The following is a 21,680-nucleotide window of genomic DNA, read 5'->3' as shown; positions in this document are numbered from 1 at the left end:
TGTAGCAATCTGGGCTAGTGGAAGGTGTCCCTGCCCATGGCAGAGGGTGGGATGAGATGAGCTTTAAGGTCCCTTCCCACCCAAACCATTCTGGGATTTCATGATTCTCTGTCCCTGTGTCTTAGGGCAGAGCTGCTGGGTGTCCAGCAGAGAGGGGCGTGGGGAACAGGACTGGGAAAAATCAGCGTGCAAAAGAAAAGTGGGAGACCTCGGACCTTGGAAAAGCCCTGGTGAGGAACAAATCCACTTTGGTGGGTTCTTTCAACCACTGGACATCCAGGAGCCGGTGGTAAGCGCTGGTGCCTGGCCTGGGGCCTCCAGCATGAGGCACAGGTGGGACAGGACAAGGAAATTCTGAAGCATTTTCCCATGTCAGAAAGGGAATTTCTCTGAGGCTGTGGGCTGTGACAGTGTCTCCACCTGGTCCCTGCATCCCACAAGGCTCTGATGGGTTTTTTCCCTCCCTGAAGCAGAGTGACAAACAGGTAACATTGTGCCCGTCTTCCTCCCCCTCCTCTTCCCACGACTGCTCTGCATCCATCTATCATCCACTCCCCGTGCCAACACCTCCCCTGCCTCTTCTCCCAGGAGCTTCCACTGGGTTTGTGCTGGCACTGAGATCATCTTGGCTTTTTATTATGTTGGAGATCCCTTCTCCCATCCCTAGGATTTGCTTTTTCCCTTTTTATTTTTTTTTTTAATTTTTTTTTCCCTGCTGCCATGGCAACCTGGATAGATTTTGGTCACAGCTTTGGCCTCCCTGGCTGCAGATGGACACAGGAACATTAATCAACAAGTGACACAGCTTCCTGGGGACTGGCAGAGCTGGGAATGTCCCCTGTGGGCAGGGATTGGGATGGATCCCCAGCAAAGAGCAGCATTCACCCTTCCAGGATGTGCTCCCTTATCCCTCCTCCCTCAGCCTGTAGCTCCTCCAGGACTGGGTGCTGGAAGGCTTTGAGGGGTTTATTTCAGGCAGTGACCACCTGGGATGACAGGAATTGGGTCTGTGTCATGATCCATAGAATTATAGAATTGTGGAATGGTTTGGGTTGGAAGAGACCTCAAAGATTATCTCATTCCAACCCCCTGCCATTGGCAGGGACACCTTCCACTAGCCCAGGTTGCTCCAAGCCTCATCCAACCTGGCCTTGGACATTTCCAGGGATCCAGGGGCAGCCACAGATTCTCTGGGCAACCTGTGCCAGGGCCTCACTGCTCTCATAGGGAAGAATTTCTTTCCAGTATCCCACCATGTCCTCCCTCAGTGGGAAGCCATTCCCCCTTGTCCTGTCACTCCAGTCCCCATGGAAGGCAGTCCATGGCCATTCTGACCCTGTTCAGCCTCTTGGATTCCAAAACTGCCAGGCAGCTTTAGCCACAAATAAGGAGGAGATGTGCCCACACTTCCCATCCTGTGTTCCTGAATCCGGAGCATCCATGAGCTCCTTCAGCATCTGGATCCCCAGGGCTGTGGGTGTTGAGTGCTGCCTGTGTGACCAGGATAGGGTGGGTTTCCTCTGCCCAAGGAGAGGGAATGTTTTCGGGTGTCACTGGGTGACACCTGGGAGGCCTGGGACACCCCAGGACAGAGCATTTGGCAGCAGGACCAGCCTTGGAGACCACCATCCATCCAGGATGGTGCTCCATGGTGTTTTCAGAGGGCTGCTGAGATCACGGAACAGAGGGGAACATCCCTGCTCCAGCAAGAGTATCCCACCGAGGAGCAGCTCCAGGCTCCAGGGGATTTGGAATGTTGGGAGCCACAGGTAGACCAGAGGTGAGCAGGGAGAACATCTCTCCCAAAAGATCTTCCCAGGCACCACCCATGCCCAGCACAGGCAGGTGCCATGGCTACCAATATATCAAGTCTCCAAAGAGACTTGTCCACCCTCCCCTGCCGCTTTTATTTCTTCCTCAGAAGTGGCTGACCTGCTCTGACTGAACTTTTCCAAGGAGACCTGGCATGGGAAATGCCAGCTCTGGCTGTCCAGACCTTGGGGTGATGCCTTAAGCCACCACTAAAGGTCTCTCAGTAGGAGGAGGTGGGGAGTGTTTGTGGTGGGGGATGATGTTGTCTCCCCTCCTTAAAAATATTCTGCTCCTCAAGTTCTTCTTGGGACCAGATTTCATATTCCCTGCCAATGCACGGGATTTTCAGTGCTCCAATGGACCTTCAGCCTGAAGTTTATTTGCATTTTAATAAACTGCCTTTGGTGGAGAACACCCTCCTCTATTCATCACCCACAAATGAAGAGTGAACTGAAAATTATGCAGGAACTTACTGCATCTGAAAGGAAATTGCAAGCTCTGACTTGAGTGCATTGAGAAATCTGGAGACGAAACAATCCCATCTGGAACAGGCAGCAAAAAGGAGCAGCATCTGCTGACACCAAGACTGCACAAGGGAGTGGATTTGGGAAAGGACGCTCTGGAATGGAAGGGGTGTACATTTAAGGATGGCCATACGTGGTGAACTCTGGGCTGGGAGTGTCCCCAGCCATGATCAGCAGGAGCTGAGTGACCCTTCTCCAAGTGACCTCCTCTGGTGGTTCGGGGACTTGGATCTGAATTGAGATGTTCTCTTGAAGACCCCATGGAGACTGTGGGCTCAGGTGGGATGTGGTCAGGGCTGGGGAAGGAATGGGATGGAGCAGAAAGGCCCCACGGGGAGGTGGGGAGTGTGGGAGAAGGTGTGATACCCATCCTGCTGCAATGATCGGTGCAAACACCTTCCATCAGAGCAGCCTGCTTTCCAAGAGGGATATGCAGGCAGGACAGGTGGCTTCTTGGCTCCCTTTCCCTCTTAATCCTCTCTGGCAGCAGCTCCATTCGTGCCCAGGGGCGGGGGTTTGCTGGGGGAGGAGCAGGAGGTGGGCAGATGAAATCACGGAGGCGAAGGCAGGTAGAGAATGGGATCCCAACCTCTGAGATCTCCATTGTCTTCCCTGTTACCGAGCTCGGGAAAATTTAGCACCATCCAAGCAGAGCAAAGCCATCTCTGCTGTTTGCACTTGGAAACAGGCTCCTCAAGCTCCCTATTTATATCTGCTCAGCAGCTGCTTCCCTGAACCTTCGCACCGGCACGGGGTAACGGGATCCTGGGGAGCCTGGGCTGTGGATTCCAAAGCTGGTCCAAGGGGATTTAAATATCATGAAGTCCTGGAATGGTTTGGGTTGGAAGGGACCTTAAAGCTCAGCTCATTCCAACCCCTGCCATGGGCAGAGATACCTGCCACTATTCTAGGTTGCTCCAAGCCCCATCCAACCTGGCCTGGAACACTTCCAGGGATCCAGGGGCAGCCACAGCTTCTCTGGAAAACCTGTGCCAGGGCCTCACCACCCTCACAGCCAGGAATTCCTTCCCAATATCCCATCTAACCCTGCCCTCTGGCAGTGGAAAGCTATTCCCTGTGTCCTGTCCCTCCATCCCTTGTCCCCAGTCCCTCTCCAGCTCTCCTGGAGCCCCTTTAGGCACTGCAAGGGGCTCTCAGCTCTCCCTGGAGCCTTCTCTTCTCCAGGTGAACCCCCCCAGCTCTCCCAGCCTGGCTCAAGAGCAGAGGGGCTCTACCCTTGGAGCATTTTCATATAAATCTGCAAGTGGTAATAATGGAGGAGGTCTGGGCTGGGCCTGTGCTGGCTTGGGGACATCAAGCCTGGTCACACAGTGCTGGAGGCAATGCCAGGTTGGCTGTGTCATATCACTGGCACAGGTTGCCCAGAGAAGCTGTGGCTGCCCCTGGATCCCTGGTAGTATCCAAGGCCAGGTTGGACGGGGCTTGGAGCAACCTGGGCTAGTGGAAGGTGTCCCTGCCCATCTGCCCGTGGCAGGGGGTGGCACTGGATGGTCTTTAAGGTCCCTTCCAACCCAGACCATTCCATGATTCTGTGCCTCTGTGATCTCCAGGGAGAGGAGGTGGCTGGCACACAAGTCCCTGTGCCACACTCTGGGTCTTCCCTTCCTGCAAGGGGGAACCCACCTCTGCTCTCACCAGCCCTTTCCTGGGGCATGAAATATCCCAAATGCAGAAGTGTGAGGAAGATTAAGAGAGAAAAATGCATATTATTATGGCTGGGAGGAAAATATCAGCAGGGAGAGGAGGGGAAGGAATGAATCATTTTTGACAGATATCCCCACACTGCAAATACTGTCTGGTTGTGGAAAAAAATCTTATAAGCTAAGGGGAGCCTCACTGGTTATCTAAACAGCTAGAACAAAAATGGAAAAGCTTTCACAGAATCACAGACTGGTTTGGGTTGGAAGGGACCCTAAATCCCATCTTGTTCCAAGCCCCTGCCATGGGCAGGGACACTTTCCACCAGCCCATGTTGCTTCAAGCCCTGTCCAACCTGGCCTGGAACACTTCCAGGGATGGGGCAGCCACAGCTTCTCTGGGCAACATTTTTGTTACATCCTGTGGTGGCAAAGACTGAATCCCAAAAACCTTAAAACTCAAGCCATCCCCAAAGAGTGGTCTCTGGATCTGGATCTGTGAATACTGTGTCTCTCCACCTGCTGCTTCATGCAGAGGATTTATGGTTTTGGAAACACTTTACAAGTTCCCCTCATTTAGTCTGTATTTGAAAATGTTTTCCAAGGTCTGGTCTCTGTGGGACACTGACCTCGGCATCAAGTGGCTTGAATCACCCTCATTCTGGCTTTCAAAAGAGTCCATTAATTCAATTTTTAGGGTGTTTCTTTAGCCCTGAGTAGCCCTGGTGAGGACGTTCTCTCCAATGGTGCTCATTGCAGCTGTGGTTCTGCCTTTGTGAAGCACAAAAGCTGCCGGGGGACTGAATACAACTCCTTAAATACCAATTAATGGTTGTCATTATCTACCCTTACATAAATAACCAGCTGTAGAATGACACAACTTTACAGTGTCTGTACAAGGTGTCCTGACTCACAGAGCAGCAGCAGGAAATAATAAATGCGAAAGAAAAATCTTTATCCAAGTAAGGAACAAATAAGACATTTGCCTTTTTGAGAGAGGATGACTCTGGAGGTAAGAAAGCTCTTCCAACACAACAGTTCCCAGGCATCACTGACTCATTATATTTATAGGAGAAATTACTTTTCATAGCAAAATTCCAAGCAGCCCACAGGAAGCTTTAATCTGCAGGCAAAGGAATATGGCAGAGACCCTGCTGCTGGTGGTTTTAATTCCTAAACATTGATCTGTCTGTCCATATTGGCACTTCCATGGTCTGCCAGCCTCAGCCTGCCTCCAGGGCACCTCAGCTGCTCTCTTCCCAGCAGTGCCTTTAAAAGTATATGGTAACATCTCCTGGCAAGGAAATGTGTCCAGCAGAAGGTGCCATCCCCAGGATGCTCTGGAAGGGTGGCAGGGAAAGCCAGAGCCAGGTAGAAGCCAGAGGTGGCTCTTCAGGGCCTGGTCAACACACCTGAGGATTTTATAAGTGAAGGGAGACTCTCAGGGAGCAGTGGCTCCTTCTCCATCCACATGGAGGACATCTCCCGTCAAGCTCCCCTCCAAAATGGCCACTGCAGAGGGAAACAATTCAACTTCCAAAGGTTTTTTTTCCAGGAAGGTTCTTCCTTCCTCTAACACACAACGGTGAGGACACGCGTTGCTCCTGGTTCTCCCCAAACCCTTCCCGAGCTCTCCACATCCCCCTCACGGCACGGGGCCATGGGGACCACGGGGATGGAGCACCCAGAGGGGCTGCCAGGCTGTGGGGACGGCGGCGGGTCGGGGACGTTGTGTAAGGCAGCCGCTTTCCCAAGGAACGCGCTCCCGAACTGCGCCAGATAAAAATATCCAGGGAATGCGGGTTGCTCTGACTGAAGCGCTGCTAAAACAGGAGAGTGAGCAAATCCCGTTTTAGCTGCTCCTTCCGAGCCTCCAGCCTCTCCTCCTGCAGGGCTGTTGCTGCTCATCCACGGTGGGACTGTGTCTCATGTGGTCCCCGAGTGCCACCCGTGTCCAGGGGGGTGATTTTCTTTTGGTGGGATGTTGCTTTGCGCTCCCCGGAGTGGTGTGGAGAGTGAGGTTCAGGTGTCACTTTGTTTGAGTTAATAAATTGGTATAAATTAATATCAATAAATAGCTCTAAGAGGTGTTTCAGAAGATCCTTGACTTGGAGAAAACTGGATGTGCCATTTTCCCACGTGCTGGTCAGTGGGAAGTGACTGGCTCTGGTGCAGAGATTCCATATTTACATTATAAAATCCTCCCTTGTGGGATATTACAGTAAAATCCATTTTTTTCTTTTATTGATGCCTTTCTATCTGAAATCCCATCCTCCAGGACAGCTGCTGCCTAATACAACTGTTGGACAAATTCTGCCATCCCTGCATGTAAAATCACGGAATGGTTTGGGTTGGAAAAGACCTTAAAGACCATCTTGTTCCAACCCCTTGCCATGGGCAGGGACAGCTTCCACTAGCCCAGATTGCTCCAAGCCCCGTCCAGCCTGGCCTTGGACACTTCCAGGGATGAGGCAGCCACAACTTCTCTGGGCAACCTGTGCCAGGGCCTCACCACCCTCACAAGCCAGTGCTGGAGAGGAACCTGACTGGAGGATGGAGGAGAACTGGGCAGTGACCATGACCCCTTTCCTTTCCAATGAGTCTCCTCGAAGAGGACAAGCTGAGAGGTGACAGCACAGTTCCTGCCACCCTGCCAGGTCATGGAATTACAGAATCATGAAATATCCTGAGCTGGAAGGGACCCACAAGGATCATCGAGTCCAACTCCTGTCCCTATACAGGACACCCCAACAATCCCACCCTGTCCCTGAGAGCATTGTCCAAACCCTCCTGGAGCTCTGGCAGCCTTGGGACCATGACCACTGCCCTGGGGAGCCTGGTCAGTGCCCAACCACCCTCTGGGAGAAGAACCTTTCCCTAAAATCCAACCTAAATCTCCCCTAGCACAGCTCCATGTCGTTCCCTGGGGGATCAGGAAAGGGTCTGTGCTCTGGCCTGGGGATGGGCCACCTCGGCAGGCAGCTCAGCCACAGGGACGCGCTGAGAACGGGTTATTAATCCTTTTGTGCCCCGCCATAGGTGTCACTCCCCTGTCCTTTCGCCCGTGTCCGCAGACAACAACAAAACCCTCTCGCATTGTTAACAGCTCATTAAAATTCCTCGGGAGCTGCCACTGCAGGCTGCTCCAATAGAGGCTGCTGAGGATGCTAAGCCAAATAATTTAAGTTATTCATGTCAGTGATCATGTAAACAAACTGTCAGACATCCAGATGCTCGGAGAAATATCCACGGACTGTAAAAGAGACGGGGCTCGGCACAAATTCATTTGTTAATCTGATTGTGCGAATAAATTAAATGAGAGTGTTACAAGTGTATTCCCTGGGCCCGTGTTCTGCCAGATTAAGACGTGGTGACTTCCCATCTTGGGTCACTGAGCAAATAGAGACGTGTCTTGGTGATCAACTGAACAAAAGCTGGGTGTGGCACAGGCCCTTGTTTCCAAACCTGTAGGTCAAACGTGGGGTGAAATGCTGGCATCTGGTGTTTGTTGTGGGGAGCAGGAAAAATGTTTGGGAAACAGCCGTGGAAATCGAGTATGGAAGAAGCAGTGGCTTTGCAGCCCTCTCCTAAGATGCTGTGAGGGCTGGAGCACCTCTGCTCTGGAGACAGGCTGAGAGGTCTGGGGTGTTCAACCCGGAGAAAAGCAGGCTCAAAGGAGACCTTAGAGCCCCTTCCAGGGCCTAAAGGGGCTCCAGGAGAGCTGGAGAGGGACTGGGGACAAGGGATGGAGGGACAGAAGAAGGGGGAATGGTTTTAAACTAAAAGAGGAGAGATTTAGAAGAGATAACTGGGAAGAAATTCCTGACTGTGAGGGTGGTGAGGCCCTGGCTGAAGTTGCCCAGAGAAGCTGTGGCTGCCCCATCCCTGGAAGTGTTCCAGGCCAGGTTGGATGGGGCTTGGAGCAACGTGGGCTAGTGGAAGGTGTCCCTGCCCATGGCAGGGGGATGGAATGAGATGACCTTTAATGTACCTACCAACCCAAACCCGCCTGTGTTTCCATGTAGGGCCATTTTCCATTGAAAAAAGCATATCCTGGATTTTAAGGCAGAGGCACCGTGCTGTGCAGCACTTTTGATCTGCTGGGCACAGGCTGGCAGTGGTTCCATGAGGATGGAAGAACATCCCCCTCCCAGGTGTGTCCACCAGGTTCCATGTGAGGGAGCATTTATCCCATCCCCTGGCAATCTCTTACAGTGATTCACAAGCTCCCGTTAAAAATGTGCATCTTATTTCCAGCTGGAATTTTTCAGACTCGAGCTCTCAGCCGTTGGGTATCATTATGCAGTGTTTTTATTAGATCAAAAAGGTCTCCAGCACATACCTCTTCCCCCTGGGAATGGCACAGTGGGATTGCACTGCCTCTGCATTGTTTGATGATGTGTGTGTACTAAAATCACTGTTTTTGTCTGAATTTCCAGACAGTTCTCTCTCAGGAGCCCCATTTGGGTAAGATCAGAGAAACAGCCCTGCTGCTCATCCCATGGTGCACGTGGTTCATCTCTCCAGCTGTCAGCTTAAGATCAGAGAATCCCAGGATGGTTTGGGTTGGAAGGGGCCTTAAGCTCCATCTCGTTCCACCCTCCTGCCATGGGCAGGGACACCTTCCCTGTGTCCATGGTTGCTCCAAGCCCCATCCAACCTGGTCTTGGACACTTCCAGGGATGGGGCAGCCACAGCTTCTCTGGGCAACCTGTGCCAGGGCCTCACCAACCTCACAGGAAGAATTTCTTCCCAATATCCCATCTAACCCTGCCCTCTGGCAGTGGGAAGCCATTCCCCCCTGTCCTGTCACTCCAGGCCCTTGTCTAAAGCTCCTCTCCATCTTTCTTGTAGCAACTTTCAGGTACAGGAAGACCACAGTAAGGTCCCCCTTAAGCCATCTCTTTTCGAGGCTGAACAATCCCAATTTTCTCAACCTTTCCTTGTAGGAGAGGTGCTCCATCCCTCTGATCAAGATGATGCTGTCACAGTAGGACAATATATGTGATTTATCCCTCAGGTGTTTTCCCAGGACCTGCATCATTCCTAGCCTGTATGTGGTATGTCTTTTTGCAAAGTCTCCAGAAGTCTCCCTTCCATACTCTGCCTCCCCAGCTTTTTGGCTTTCACAAAGACCTTCCTCAGGGATGATGCAGGCACTCCACACGTCAGACTGTGGCCTCACTGCTCCAGCAGTGGCTGGGAGCCCAGATTTCTTCAAAGACTTCTGGAATTGCTGCGTTGCCTCTTGGCAGCTTGAGTCCAGCCCCGGATCCCGATCCCATCTGGCTCTGTGGTGGGAACGTGGATGAGCCCATCTGCCCATCCTCACTGCAAGGGAATGTGGAGCAGGTGGGGGGGATGGGGTGGCACAGCATCCTGTCACAGCACAGGACAGCTGGCCTGGAGTGACACTGGGGCTGTACCTGCTGTGTCAGGGCACTGAGCATCCACAGGCTCCTGCATCTCCAATAATAGGGACACAGTCTTCTGTCTCCAGGTTGCTCCTGCCCAGTGTTAAAAGTGGCTTTGGATAGCCCCAAACTCCATCTAAATCACTAAAATCTCCCAGGCAGCACTTTTCCAGGGATGGCTGTGCTTTCCCCTGGTGCTGCTTTCACAGGAGTGATCCCTGGCTCTGCACCAGCTCCACAGGGACACGATCCTTCACATCACGGGGTTGGAGAGGGATAAATTGTCTGTCTGCTCCAGTGCCACAGGGTTTGGGAAGCTCCTGCTGGTTGCCAGCTGGATGTGTGTGGGGTTTCTGCTCTGCCCATTGGCCTCTGGCCACAAGGATACAAGGGGAGAAGGCGAATGATCCCAGAGCTGGGATGGGAACCTGGCTGTGCCAGCACCAAGCTCCCTGTTGCCTTCCTGGAAACTGGGATCAGCTCTGGGTTGGAAAAGTCCTCTAAGATCATGGAGTCCAACTGTTCCCTCAGCACTGCAAAGCCCAACACAAACCCACGTTCCCAAGTGCCACATCCACACAGCTTTGAAATCCCTCCAGGGATGGGGACTCCACCACTGCCCTGGGCAGTCTGTTCCAATGTCTGACCACCCTGTTGGTGAAGAAATTTGTCCTAATATCACCAATTTAGTGACTTGAATAGAACAATTTAGATCAGTTTTACTTCATCTGTCCCCAACCCAATCAGGATCCTTGGTCTCCAGGGGTGTTTTGCCTTCGTGTGGCGTCGGAAAGGATTGTGCTGAAAGGATTTCGGTCACAGCCAACCTGAAAAGCAACCTCGGAATTGCAGCTGTGTTTTCCTTCTTGCTTGGGCTTTTGATTTTGTTCTGGGAGTTTTTTATAGCCTGACATTTTCCTATGTGACTAAAGAACCTTAAAAACAAAAGGGGGAGGAGAGGCAGCAGCACAGGCTGTTGATCAAACCGTGATGACGAAGCTGTGCTCAAGCCCCAGCTGGAATTGTGGGTGTTCCAAGAGCATCCTAAAATCTTCTTTACCTCCTTTCCACCGGGTCAGCACCAGATCTTCAACAACAGGTCAGCCCATGTCTTCAAAACCAGGAAGCTCTATGGAGATCTCACAGAGGAGATTGGGTCTGACCCCACCTCTGCTGCTGACAACCTTTGGTCCCCATCCTTCTCCTGCTCCTTTTCCCGTTGTTCATCCTATACACAGGAGATCTTTGCATTCCCAACACCAGACAGCCATTCCTTCACCCAGCAGCTCTCCAGCCACAGAATGGGAAGTGCCTGTCACTCAGACTGGACAGGGAGAGTACACTCTGCCTGGGAATGCCACCACAGCTGGGACATCATCCTGAAAAGTCCTCTGTCCTCTGGCCACTACATAAATCACTTTAGAGCCTTTTCCCTGCCCATTTTTTTGGGGCAGAGCCAGAAGCATTTGCAGCCATGTGGCCCTTGCTCTCCTGATTTGTCTCCCTACCCCAGAGATAAGGAGATGGGATCCATCAGCCAGAGCTGCTGCTCACTGCCATTGTCTCATCCAAAAACACAATCAGCATAATGACTTCATTTCCAGTGGGAATCCAATTCCTGCAGGAAGCATTTCGTTAGGGTGGATCTTCTCTGTGGTTGCCACACACAGGCATTTTTAAGCCATTCCCCCTGGTCCTGCCACTCCAGACCCTTCTCAGAAGTCCCTCTCCAGCTCTCCTGGAGCCCCTTTAGGCTCTGGAAGGGGCTCTCAGTTCTCCCTGGAGCCTTCTCTTCTCCAGGTGAACACCCCCAGCTCTCCCAGCCCGGCTCCAGAGCAGAGAGGCTCTGCCCCTTGGTGGTGGTTTGTTCTCTAGGAAAACATTCTCAAACTGTCCCCTTTATGATGCACATTATCTAAGAGTTTACTGTCAGCTCATACCTATTCAAGGTCAGGTTGGATGGGGCTCGGAGCAACCTGTTCCAGTGGAAGGTGTCCCTGCCCATGGCAGGGGGCTGGAACGAGATGATCTTTAATGTCCCTTCCAACCTGAACCACTCTGGGATTATATGATTCTATAATTCTCTTATGAACTTGGTGAAATTGGGCCTTTTAAAGTGTTCAGGAGCTCCTGATCTGCACCAAATTTCTGCTGAAACACAACGAGTGCTGTATGAATAAGATTTGGAGATGATTAAACCTGACTTATCATCCTGCACCCGGCAGACAGGCGAGGAGGAGATGCTGCTGCAGGAGACACGTTGGTGCAGGAGGCACTTCCAGGAGGTGGTGAATTCCTGGGACTGCAGCTCAGGCACGAGCAGTTATGATGGATTTTGCTTAAGAGCAGAGTTCAGCTGTGAGGCAGTGACAGATCCTCTCCCTGCTCTCCCTGCGCTGCGTTTTGGTACCAGGAAAATGAAACAGTTTGTGTTTTGTTGCCTGTTTGTTTGCTTGTCTGAAGGTACAGTTTGATTCTAAGGGCACAGGGGGCTGTTGTTGACATGAGGAAAAGCATAAATAAATGAAAATGAGAGGCAAGAATGAGCCACAGGAAAAGCTGCTCCTTTATGTATTCTTTTCATTGAAATTCCTTTTGTCTCTCCAGCCTCTGATTTAGATGTTTGATAGAAACCCCTGGGTCCCACTTTTCCCATGTTTGGTGTTTGACCTTCACACTGTCCCCCACCACTTGTATCTTCTGTTCCTGAGAGATGGGAGCAGCAGCTCCATGCTGGCATGTGGTGTCCAGGTCTGGACTCCTCAGCAGAGGAAGGAGATGGACCTGTTGGAGTGGGTCCAGAGCAGGCCATGGAGATGCTCCAAGGGCTGGAGCACCTCTGATCTGGAGATTAGGCTGGGAGAGCTGGGGGGGTTCATCTGGAGAAGAGAAGGCTCCAGGGAGACCTGAGAGCCCCTTCCAGTGCCTAAAGGGGCTCCAAGAGAGCTGGAGAGGGACTTGGGACATGGGGATGGAGTAACAGGACAAGGGGGAGTGGCTTTCCACTGCCAGGGGGGAAGGTTAGATGGGATATTGGGAAGGAATTCTTGTGTGTGAGGGTGGGGAGGCCTTGGCACAGGTTGCCCAGAGAAGCTGTGTCCGCCCTGGATCCCTGGAAGTGTTCCAGGCCAGTTTGGATGGGGCTTGGAGCAACCTGGGATAGTTGAAGTTGTCCTTGCCCATGGAAGGGGAGTGGACAAGATGACCTTTAAAGGTCCCTTCTAACCCAAACCGGTGTGTGACTCTATGATATAACAACATGTTCCTATTCTTTTCCTTTGAATGCCAAAACCAAACCATCATTTTTCGAACTAATTCTGCAGCAGAGATGGGATTGTTACCTGCAGGTCATGCTGGAGCAGACTCCTAGGAAAGAAGCTCCTCCAATAAGCTTCCTTGGAAGGTTTCTCAATGACATTTTAAGGCAGAGGCAGGCAGGGAGCTGTGGGTGAAGGAACATTTTGCATAAGCCCACACAGCAGTTCCAGCGTGGGCAGGTCTTACAGGGCTCTTCACAGCAGGAATGTGGATAAATGTGTCAGAGAGAACACCCTCTGAGGAACAGGGGACAGAGCTCTTAGCACTGAATCACTGAACTCAATTATCCCCTGAAAACATATTAAAATGACTCTGTTTTTATTGCAAAGGGGTGAATAAATCCATATTTTGTTTTTAGTGAAAATAGGCTTCCCTTTGAATTTACAGAGAACATAAAGAACAACCAGCTCCTGCTCTGCAGTTCGATCAGTGTAACCCCTTGGGCCTCAGTGGCAGCAGTGGAGGAAGGTACAGAGTGACAAAAAAACCCTCCTGTGAGTGACCCAGCAAGCCCACCCTTATCACAGCCTGTCCCTCACACTCCCTGGGGCCTGGGACTGCAATTTCTGCAGTGCACACAACAATATTAGTTGTAAAAATAGCAGAAGTTTTTAGGAAACCTTACAAGCTGCCTGAGTGTGGCCAATGCACACCCACTGTACAAAGGCAAAACCACGTGACTGTGAAAAGAAAATGTAAATAATAAAGTCCAGAGTGAGATCAAAACTTGTCCAGTCTCAGGGAGTTTGGATTTGAAAGCTGCAAAGTTTCTGCCATCCTAATCCCAGCCCAGGAGAGCAAATGTCCATCAGCAATGAGGCTACTCAGAGAAGGTCTTTCCAGGCAGAGAAATGGGGAAGGGGTGTTAAATCCAAAATCCTGATGTGCTGTTCATGCTCTTGTGAGCCTGACTCGGAGCCCCTCAGTGTCAATGAGCAGATATTTGGTTAGATGTGATGGTTCCTTCTGGAAGAACAGTTTTGTTCTGTTGCTGTGCTTCTCTTTTTGCTGCAAAATAGAAAAGTCACGAGGAGAAATGTTCCCTTGTGCTCAAAGACAACTTTGGAAGCGCTGTCTCCCTTTCCAGCCTCACCAGGGTCAGGAATCACTGAACTCACATTCTCTGCCTTGTTAGATGCTCTTGCTGCTGTTTCTGTGCTGCTCTGCTCGATTCTTTGATGCTGAGCTCTCCATTTGAGATGCCTTGCTTAAAGAAAAAATACCAGCCTGATTTGAAACCCTTTTTCCAATTAAGCAGCAGCAGGATTTCTGCCAAGAGCAGCCAGCCCATCTCCTTCCGAGGGTGGAAAAGCTTCCAGGGCTCAGCCTGTGGCTCTGCTTGGCACAGTGGGTTTGATCTCAACAGCAAGGATATGACTAGAAAGAGGTTGGCATCAGTGCCCACACAGGGCAGGCTGAAATAGATGGAACAGGGATGCAAAGAAAAGGAGGAGTGAGGTGATCCCCCCCCAAGAACACCTGGATGCCTGGGGATATGTGGAAAATCTCCCTCTCACCCCGTGGCCCTCCTGACCTTATCCAGGAAGATAATCTAATCTAATCTGATCTAATCATCCACCATAATCCTCCAGAAGGTCATGACCTGCATCTCACCAGCATTATCTGATAGCAGCGAGGTAAAGGGCCTGTTACAGATTAAGTTGTCTATCTGAAAGAATTATTTTTGGCTTCAGAAGCAACACCACTTCCACACAGGCTTCCCAGAGAAATTCCTCCAGCCTCAGAGACTGCAGGGAACATAGAGCTTGGATCTTTACCGCCTGCACAAGGCAGCTGGCTGGGAATGCATCCACATGGAGCACTGGCCACAATAAACACTTTCTGGTTCTTCTTGCCTGGTTCCAGCTTCTCAGGTTACACAGGCTTCCTTTTCCATGGTGACAGGGAAAATGCAAGGTGTGCTGACATCTCTCCTGCCTCATGGATTTTTAAGGATAGAAACCGAGCCTGAAGTGGAATGTTTTTATGGACTGAGAATAATGAGTTAAATATGGCCTATTTTTTGTCATGCCCTGTGCATGTAACGTCTGCCGGAGCTCCCAAGTCAGTACAAAAATACCTGCCCAGACCTTCCTCCTGCAAAAAAAAGTGACATTTTACAAGAAAACACCTTTAATATCATTTTTCCTTCTATGTCTTTGGACACCCTCAGGCACAATCCTGTGCTGGCCCCCAGGCAACGGGTTTCTTGTGACTAAAATGCAGCAAATGGGTTTCAGTCAGCACAATACTCCTTGTCTCCTGGAACCAAGAGCAACTTTCAGGGATGGAAAATCAGCAGGTCAGAGTAAACCCCGAGCAAATAAGTATTTGGAGGGCAGGAGATGGTCATTTTGTGCCTGGCTGTTGGGTGTGCAAGAGCACACACACGTGCTTTGCTCTGTGCTCTCTACTTTGTGCCTATTTTGCAGCAGAATGGTGTGAGCAGAGGAAGTGCCAGCACCTCCATTTCTGGCTGCCCAGCATTCCCCACTGCAAGCCCCTGCTCTCAGTCTCCTCCCATCTTCCTGAGCTGAGATCTTGCCTGCTGACGTGTTCCAGGCTGCCTCAGAACAGATATTCTGGAAGGTTTCTGCCAAAATCAGTTGGAGGCTGGAGCCAGGGAAAAGATGAGGCTTACCTCATGCAATGCTGACTCTCCCCTGTGTTTCTCTAAGGTCATCTCACTCTCCCCTGATTTTGACCAGGAACTGGAAGTTTGGCATTTTGGCCCTTGCCTTTTTCAAATCCTGTGGCTGCTCTTGTGAAACAGGTGGGGTGGTGGAAGAACTGGGATCACAACCCTGAGATCTGAACAGTGGCCTGAAAATGAAGCAGCTTCTACACTGAAAGCAGCTTCTGCCTCTGATGGGACAGAAATGCTGTTTGTGGAGAACTGAAACAACAGCATGATGGATCAGCCCCTGGGAAAATAAGTAATCCTGTATCCAACCCCAAATCCAGAGGAAGGAGGTCAGCACTGCACAGGGGAGGGGGCTGAGGAAGAGCCTGCTTTTTAAATGCATGACTATTGAATTCCCTTGGTAGGGGAATTCCTCCCGTTCAAAGAGTCAGGCAGAGGTCTGGAGGAAAATAAGGACATTCCTTTGCTAATTATTTTTAAGGTGTGACAGCTGTGCTGTGAGGGGAGAGCCAGAGGATGGCAGGATGTGGGAGAAGGCAGGTGAGAGAGAACTCAGGAGATGGGATGGGGCTGGAGGAAGAAGGTTTGAAAAGAGAGGAGAGCAGAGGGACCAGCACTGGGTCAGTTATCAGCTTCTCTTCCCTAAAGTGTCAAACATGGAATTAGAAGAAATGAAGGTTTGAGGAGTCTGGGGTGTTAGCAAAGAGAGCAGAGGGGTTGGTGCAGGAGAAGCATTTAGAGCTGCTCAGCTCAGCCACCAATGTGCTCTGGTTCCAGTGACAGGATGGGAGCTTTGACACTTCTCCCACACTTGTGTCCCAATCCCAAACCAAATCCCACACAGAGGTGCCCCCAGACCAAAGAGGCAAAGAAGAGGAGGAAGATGTAACTAACCAGGATGGCCTTGCAAGAGAGTGAGGGGTGAATCCTCGAGGGAGCAGAATCTCTTAGACACAGCATTTGACATGGAAAAAGAGACAAAAACTATTTTGGGATAAGTGCACAAAAGAGTTAAAGCAAACGAACGAGACAATATTAATTGTCTGCAACACAATCTGCTTGACTTGTGGCTTATAAAGATCTCTCTCTCCTTTAGTTCCCATGGCAACTGTTGCGCAAAAACACACTTTTCCTAATCATCTCCACAGAGTTTAAAGCAATTTTGTAATCCAATCAAATGGAAAGGAGAGAATTTGTTTGGGCCTTGAGAAAACTGCTACCTAACGAGCACACAGTGACGGGGAGAGACCAGACTCACAATTACAACCCCGGAGAGACACTTAATTACTGAATAATTAGCAGTTACTGGAGTTTCTTAGCACTGGGAGGAAAGGCTGATGGGTTGTGAGAAGGGCTGTTGCAATTCCGAGGTCTTCCAAGCGGTTTTCCAAAGTGGGAAGCAGCAAACCTTAACTGTGCATTTTGTGCAGCTGACGCAAACCGCAGGCGGGCACGGGTTGTGTAACAGCAGGAGCTGAGCATGGGAAAGTCTTTGCTCACACCCAAGCTCCCAAAAACCTGAAGCCCCAGGGATCTTCTGGACCCTGGGAGGCTTTGCTGGGATATCCCAGGTGCTGCAGAGCAGAAGGACTGGGCTGCTGGGTGGGAATGTGCTTTCCAAGGGGGGCTTTTCCAAGCAGGACAGGGAGTTCTTCTAATCCTTCCCAACCATGTGCAGTGGGAAAGCCATGTTCACAGGCACCGAGCCCAACCTGGCTCCTGGGAAGTCAGAGGCACCTCTGTGGGCTTCAGTTCAGGCAGGTAGGATTGAATTATTTCCCATGGAAGCCTGGATTTTTTTCTGCAGGGGGAAGAATTGATGCCTGGATTGTCTGCCTGGAATGAAATGCTGAGCCACAGAAAAGTAATTGCCTCTTGATTTTTAGTCTTCTAACTCTTAAGACCAGAAAACTGCTCTGAGTGAGATTTTAAATACCAGCTTTCCCTACAGGATAAAGCCAGGAAACAGCCTGGCAGAAGTGCTCACTCTAACTGGACAACTCATGAAATTCACAGACACTTGGTATTTTTATAACCCTAAACTCGATCAAATTGTGGTTGTGTGTTGGTTGGAAGGACTAAACTGACCACAAAGTCCCCTTCAGGAGATCTCTTAGGAAAACACCCTAAAAAAATGAAGCTGGATCAGTTTTCCTTCCTGCAGCACTACGAGATGCATCCCTAGGCCTGCCTGGGGTTTTTTGGGACAGCCTGATTTCACCTTGGGCTTTAGGACGATGACTTCATGTCTCCTGCCTCATATGATCACCCTCAGGAAAGCTCTCTGCATAATCTCTTGGCTTTTCATAAATGCAGGAGCTATAAATGAGGTCAGGGCTCCAATGCTGTACCTCATCCAGGCACTGCAGAGCTTGGAATAATCACCTGGCCAGGCCTCTGCTCTCCTCAAGTGGTCCTTCAGAAGGTCAGACCTCGGGCTCCTGCTGCTCATCTGCCTGGTTTAGTGCTCAGCTCGTCCTCAGGGTACCTCAGGGCACTTAAAAAAGCAGGGAGAAGACGATAAATTATGTAAAAATAGAGCTGCTTCAATTGGTTCACGTTTCAAACAGAAATGAATATAGAAATTAATATAGAAATGAATTTAGAAAGGAATCGACATTCTGCAAAAAACCCCCCCAGTGGGTCAATTTGTGTGCATTTTGACCACTTTGGATTGGATTTTGTAGAATTTGTTCATCTCTGTGGGTTTAACTTTGGGAAAAATGAGACATTCAAGCATTTCAGTCTTCCCCTCTCCCCATTTTCAGCTCAAAAGAAAACAAAGCCCAAAGGAAGCTGAGTCTTTTCCCTCCCACTCCTACCTGTGGGATTTGATTTTTCTGAGGTGCAGATGTCATCAGGAAAAGAACGATTTCTTGATTACACAGGCCTTTTTTGCTTCATCATCCTTCATCCTGTATCAAAACCCAACAGCCCCATGGACAGAAGAACATATCCCGGAATGGTTTGGGTTGGAAGGGACCTTAAGGACCATCTTCTTCCAATGCCCCACCATGGGCAGGGACACCTTTCACTAAAAGAGGTTAAAATACTCTTAATTTTCCCTCTGTCAAACAATTATCTGGGCTTGTGCTTCAGCCTTTTCCTGTGCTTGCTCTAAATGGGCAATTCTTTTCACGGAACTTAAACACACTTGAGATTTTTGTAACCCCAGTCTTGATCGAGCTGTGGTTGTGTGTTGGTGGGAAGGACTAAACTGACCACAAGATCCCCTTTATCTTGGAAAAACAACCTGAACTTGGACAAGGAAAAAGCCCTTCACACCTTGAAAAATGACTCGGTGTCCCCAGCAGGAAATCCAGGTCGTTTCTAAGCGATAAGGATTTTCTTCCCTCGCTCTTTCCCGTTTGGAAGCAGCCTCAACTCTGCCTCTGTGTGGCAGCGCTGGAAAAGAACACGGGGGAAAAAAAAAAAAAAAAAAAAGAGAAAGAAAGATGTGTTTATTTCTTAAGGTCACTTGGTTATTAAATTTCTTTATTCTGCTGTGAACCTTGAAAGACCAGGGAGATATTTCTCCAGGCAGCTCGGGGAATAGGCTGGAGGAAAAAATACCTAAAAGATACAGTTAGGGCCTTCTTGTTCTCAAAACTTTACAAAGAAACAAGACAATGTCAATGTAACATTAATAACAGAGATAAAAAGTAATCCAGAGCAGTCATTACACTTAAAGTAATTCCTGGAAGCAAGCAGAGGAGGTATGAAGTCATCATTCTCAGGGTCTTTCAAGCTGTTCCCAAAGGGAGCTTGGTGTGCCTTTGAAAGAATCTTTTATTTACAGTGGTAAATTTGTTTACACATGGTAACACAACACAGTTTCATGCACTCATTCTTCATCACACCTCAAATGATCTGGATGTGTGCTGGTAATCACAGAGTGGTTTAGGCTGGAAAAGACCTTTAGGACCACTGAGCCTGGTGGTTAAGCAGAGACAGCTCCTTGCATCTCACCTCATTACTGATGCTGAATAGAATATTCTTGGATTATCAATAACAAATTTCAAAAAATTCAATTGTGACTCAAAAGGACCAGCAGAGGGCTGCAAGCAGTGATTTATTAGTGAGCACTGAATCGATGAACAACAGGACTCATCAAGTCCTTAATAATGCCTTGGTGTTCTCCTACAGAAGGGAACATACACATTGTACTATAGACAAGTTGCCAAAATAAAGTGAAATAAAAATTTATTCTTTTTCCTGCACTGCTCAAAGGCTGCTGCAGAACTCTGCCAAGGCTCAGGATTGTGGGATATGAATTATGGGAAAGAGGCAGGGAAAGGAATGATCCAGGCAGGAAAAGGGAAGGTGATGTTATCACAGCTGATCCTGAGCAGGAGCTGGAGAAAAATTGGTGGGAGAGAAAGTTTGTGCATATGGAAAAAGAGGTTCCTTTCCTGGAAAAGCCTAAGGTGCTGAGAGACAGAAGTGAGATGAGTTGATAGTGGGATTTGTCTGCTTGTTACCGGTGTCCTTCTCCCTGTGGAAGGAGAAGACATGGGATTTGTCTGCTTATTACCATTGTCCTTCTCCCTGGCTTTTGCTTGAGAATTAAGTACTCAGGTGCTGTTACTTTCTGTCATAAGTAGCCAAAGACCATGGAATCATGGAGTGCTTTCGGTTGGAAAGGACCTTAAAGATCATCCAGTTCCACCCCCTGCTGTGGGCAGGGACACCTTCCACTAGCCCAGGTTGCTCCAAGCCCCGTCCAACCTGGCCTTGAGCACTTCCAGGGATCCAGGGGCAGTCACAGCTTCTCTGGGTAGCAGCAGAGAAGCTCTGCTCCATGACCCCGGGGTGATGCAGGGATTGGGATTTTCCTCAGAAGGGAAGCCCTGAGGCTGCCCTGGATGTGACAATCGCAGGCACACCGACAGGTTGGGCAGAGAAGGGATTAAGAGCAGCCCCCTGGAGAAGGACTTGGGGGTGATGGTTGATGACAAATTCACCATGAGCTGGCAGTGTGCACTCTCAGCCCAGAAAGCCAATGAGATCCTGGGCTTTATCCAGAGGAGTGTGGGCACCAGGTTGGAGGAGGGGATTCTCCCCCTCTACTCTGCTCTGGTGAGACCCCACCTGGAATGCTGTGTGCAGTTCTCGTGTCCCCAGCATAAAAAAAGACTTGGAACTGTTGGAACAAGTCCAGAGGAGGCCATGGAGCTGTAAGAGGACTGGAGCACCCACCCTATAAAGACAGGCTGGGAGAGCTGGAGGCGTTCAGGCTGGGGAAGAGCAGGTTGTGTGGAGACCTCATAAAAGCTTTCCAGTATCTGAAGGAGCCTGGAAGCAAGCTGGAGAAGGACTAGTTGTCAGGAACTGCAGTGACAGTGATTGTGTATCAGAAATAGTGTGGCCAGTAGGAGTAGGAAAGTGATTGTCCCCCTGTGCTGGGCACTGGTGAGGCCACACCTTGAGTGCTGTGTCCAGTTCTGGGCCCCTCAATTAAAGAAGGACATTGAGGGGCTGGAGCGTGTCCCGGGAAGGGAATGGAGCTGGGGAAGGGGCTGGAGCAGCAGGAGCAGCTGAGGAAGCTGGAAAGGGCTCAGCCTGGAGAAAAGGAGGCTCAGGGGGGACCTTCTGGCTCTGCAACTCCCTGACAGGAGGGGGGAGCTGGGAGGGGGTCGGACTCTGCTCCCAGGGAACAAGGGACAGGAGGAGAGGGAACGGCCTCAATCTGTGCCAGGGGAGGTTCAGGTTGGACATCAGGAGGAATTTCTTTATAGAAAGGGTGGTTGGACATTGGAGGGGGCTACTCAGGGAGGTTTGGAGTCCACATCCCTGGAGGTGTCCAAGGAAGGACTGGACATGGCACTCAGTGCTCCGGGCTGGGGGATAAGGTGGGCATTGGGCATGGGGGGGACTCCATGGCCTGGGAGGGCTTTTGCAACCTCAGTGATTCTGTGACAAGGAGTAATGGGTAGAAATTGGAGGAGGAGAAATTCAGGATGTTGGGAAGGAATCCTTGGCTGGGAGGGTGGGGAGGCCCTGGCACAGGTTGCCCAGAGAAGCTGTGGCTGGCCCTGGATCCCTGGAAGTGTTCTAGGCCCAGGTTGGATAGGACTTGGAGCAACCCGGTCTAGCGGAAGGTGCCCCTGCCCACGGCAGGGGGTTGGAATGAGATCATTAAGATCCCTTCCCACCCGGACCCTTCCGGGATTCTCTGGGATTCTCTGGGATCCACCGGGATCCACCGGGACTCCCGGACCCGCCTCCCCGCGCACGCGCGGCCCCTGAGGGCGGCGGGGGGCGTGTCCCGCGGTGACGCGGCGGGAAGGAGGGCGGAGCGGCCCAAGAT

General features: G+C 50.5%; 1 long non-coding RNA gene across 1 annotated transcript; it reads right to left on the bottom strand.

Moving 5' to 3' along the window:
- Nucleotides 1–13,062: 13,062 nt before the first annotated feature.
- LOC113956201 lies at nt 13,063–18,742 on the bottom strand. The gene is made up of 3 exons (XR_003530775.1): nt 18,193–18,742; nt 15,368–17,867; nt 13,063–14,823 (listed from the first exon to the last, which is right to left on the bottom strand). It is a non-coding gene; the product is annotated as an uncharacterized LOC113956201 (long non-coding RNA).
- Between the last annotated feature and the right edge of the window lie 2,938 nt (nt 18,743–21,680).

Source organism: Corapipo altera, unplaced genomic scaffold, assembly GCF_003945725.1.
Source record: "Corapipo altera isolate COAL_440 unplaced genomic scaffold, ASM394572v1 169, whole genome shotgun sequence".
In the NCBI taxonomy this organism is placed as follows: domain Eukaryota; kingdom Metazoa; phylum Chordata; class Aves; order Passeriformes; family Pipridae; genus Corapipo; species Corapipo altera.
Note: the sequence above shows the minus strand (reverse complement) of the source record. Positions and strands in the feature narration are given on the sequence as shown.